General features: G+C 38.7%; 1 non-coding gene across 1 annotated transcript; it reads left to right on the forward strand.

Annotated features, from left to right (window-relative positions):
• The first annotated feature begins 2,941 nt into the window (after nt 1-2,941).
• LOC115857382 (small nucleolar RNA U83B) lies at nt 2,942-3,035 on the forward strand. The gene has a single exon (XR_004041247.1). It is a non-coding gene; the product is annotated as a small nucleolar RNA U83B (small nucleolar RNA).
• Nucleotides 3,036-3,383: the final 348 nt, after the last annotated feature.

Consider the following 3,383-nt stretch of genomic DNA (forward strand, 5'->3'; position numbering starts at 1 on the left):
CGTGCATAGGCCAGGCAGGAACTATAAATACATTTAAATGGCCAGGTGTGTAGACAGGAGTGGTGGGGGTCATAACATTGTGGCGATAACAGTGAACATTCAGTTGAGTGTTAACATGCAGAAATAGAGGCCTGATTTTCTGCAAATTTTCAAAAGTCTAGGAATCTGGATTTTATGTAGAAATGATTTCAATATAGTTTATTTTACTAAACGTTGTGTACATGAAGACAAAGCTTATCTTCTGTCTAGTTGTAGCTGATTGAACACAAATTTTCTACCACTCTTGGCCCATTTTTGCACAACCATTTACTAAGAAACTACTATGTTTTTGGTGGATACAAGTGAACCAGAACTGCGTGTGGAAAGATTAAGTTCAACCTAGTGGGGAGGTAGACAGATCAATATGGGGTACGATGCTTTGAGTGTGTAAAAGATGAGTCTTAGGCAACATGGGAAGAAAAATTATCTCTGCAGGGACAAGCAACTGGAGACTTCATGGGGGAAGTGGGACTTGAGTTAAACCAAACTTGAGGGATGAAAGAACGTCAAGGTGTTAGAAGTTTGCCAAACTGTTGCATTTGGTTAATTTATTCTTAATGACTAAACTGTACTGTATTGTTAATGAGATTGTACTGCTTATCTGTCATTTTTCATTAAGATCTATGATCCATTTCAGCCACTCATTACAACTTTTTAAAAACAGTTTTATTGAATTGTAATTTACATAGTATACAATTTACCTATTTAAAGTAGATCATTCAACATGTGTTAGTATATACATAGCGCTCTGCAACCATTAGCACAATCTAATTTTGGAACATTTTTGTCCCTTCTAAAACACATTCCACACTCATTTACAGTCATTTCCCATTCCCTCCTCCTCAGCCCTAGGCAACCATTCATCTACTTTCTGTCTTTATAGATTTGGGCATTTTGTAGAATTGGAATATTCCAATATGTGGTATTTTGCGACTGCTTTCACTTAGCATAATTTTTTCAAGGTTCACTAACATAATTTTTTCAAGGTTCATCTATGTTATAGCATGCATTAGTGTGTTATTTCTTGTTATTGCCAAATAATATTTCACTAAATGAAGATACCACATTTTATTTACCTATTCATCAGTTGATGGACATTTGGCTTGTTTCTACATTTGTTTTTTTTGCTTGTTTGTTTTTTTGCAGTACGCGGGCCTCTCACTGCTGTGGCCTGTCCCGTTACGGAGCACAGGCTCTGGACGCGCAGGCTCAGCGGCCATGTCTCACGAGCCCAGCCGCTCCGGAGCATGTGGGATCTTCCCGGACCGGGGCACGAACCCGTGTCCCCTGCATTGGCAGGTGGACTCTCAACCACTGTGCCACCAGGGAAGCCCTGTTTTTACTTTTTGACTATTATAAATAATGTTACTATAAACAGTGGATGCAAGGTTTTATGTAGACATTTGTTTTCTTCTCTTGGGTCTATACCCAGGAGGGAATTTTTGGGTCATATGGTAACTATGTATAACATTTTGAAGAACTGCCAAATATTTTTCAAAGTGGTGGCACCATTTTACATTCCCAGCAGCAATGCGTGAGGGTTCCAGTTCTTCCACATCCTTACCAACACTCGATAATATGTCCTCTTGTCTATAGTTAGCCAGTTGGTGTGAAGTGGTATCTATTGTTTTGATTTGCATCTTCGGTAACTGTTGATGTAGAACAAAAACACTGCCAGTTATTCCTCAAACAAAAATGGGTTTATTCAGGATTGGCAAAGAATTGTCACATGGGATCTACAACAATCATGAGCCACATGCAAGTCCTCTGCAACAAGGAGAGGAAAACTCATTAAAAGAGGGAAAGGGGGACTTCACTGGCGGTCCAGTGGTTAATACTCCACGCTTCCACTGCAGGGGGCACGGGTTTGATCCCTGGTTGGAGAACTAAGATCCCGCATGCCTCATGGCATGGCCAAAAAAAAAAAAGTAAAAAAAAAAAAAAAAAAAAAAAAAGGAGGGAAAAATAAAGTTGGGAGGCCTATAGCAAACAGAGTATATTGGAAGAATTGAGAATTTGAAGTATAATGGCTTTTCATTGGCTGAGTTGTGACAGTCTCTCATTGGCTGAGCTCTTGCCAGGCAAGAGAAGGAAATCTTTCTTCTTCCTGTTGAGCTGTGCTATCATTGTCGGTAGTACATGAGAGCTCCCCCTTCTGGCCTCTTCACTCTTTTAACTGAGGTTTCTGTTTATTCATTTTTAGATAACATAATTTACATAATAGTTTCATGTAGTTATTGGATATCTGATATATTTGGAAAACTAACTATTCATATTCATTCCTATTTCTAAATTCTTCTCTTGTCTTTTCCTTATTGAGCTATAGGAATTATATATATATATATATATATATATATATTCTACTTAAGATTCCCTTATCAGACATGGTTTGTAAATACTTTCTCCCATTCTGTGGGCTGCCTTTTCACTTCTTGATGGTATTGTTTGCATCACAAAAGTTTTTAATTTTGATGATACATGATTTATTTTCTTCATTTAATGCTCTTGCTTTTGGTGTAGTTAAAATTTTTTAGATTAGATTAAGCTAATCTAAAAAATTAGCTTAACAAAATCATGAGGAGTTACACTTTTGTTTTATTTTAATAATTCTATGGTTGTTGCTCTTTCATTTGGGGTTATACTAAATTTTGCATTAATTTTTGTGTTTGTTGTGAGGTAGGAGTCTAACTTTATTCCTTTGTGTGTGTCCTAGAACCAACTGTTGAAAAGACTGTTCTTTCTCCATTAAATTTTTCTGCACCTTTGTTGAGAATCAATTGAGTATAAATGTAAAGATTTAATTCTGGATTCTCAATTTCATTCCATTGAACTATATATTTATTCTAAGCCTACACTTCATTAGAAATGGTTAATTCTCCAACTTTATTTTTAAGTTTGCTTTCCCTTTCAGTAATGAGGCTCCTGCATGATTGCGGGGCACAGTGTCAGAGTCAGACTGTGGAAGTATTCCTTGCTGTCTTCCTTCTGAGAACAGCTCTGGTCAGGTGGCTGGGACCACCAGAATCTGGGCGGGGTGGGGGGGGAGTGGCTCATGTGTTGTCAGACCTGTCTCCAGCCCCATGCTGGATCTGTGCTGACCCAATGGCCTTGCACCTTCCCACGGTGGCTTTGTCCACTACAGTGAAGTGACCAATTAGCTTATCATGCTCAAAAGCTGCATGGTGGGAACAAACAAGTGAGTGCTCACCCTGCCCTAGTACTTGCTGGTGCAGACCAAATGGCAGGCTCTGGAGAAGACTGACCTCAAGTTTATAGACACCACCGCCAAATTTGGCCAAGGCTGCTTCCAGACTGTGGAGAAGAAACCATTCATGGGATCACTT

The sequence above is a fragment of the Globicephala melas genome, chromosome 5 (genome assembly GCF_963455315.2).
Source record: "Globicephala melas chromosome 5, mGloMel1.2, whole genome shotgun sequence".
In the NCBI taxonomy this organism is placed as follows: Eukaryota; Metazoa; Chordata; class Mammalia; order Artiodactyla; family Delphinidae; genus Globicephala; species Globicephala melas.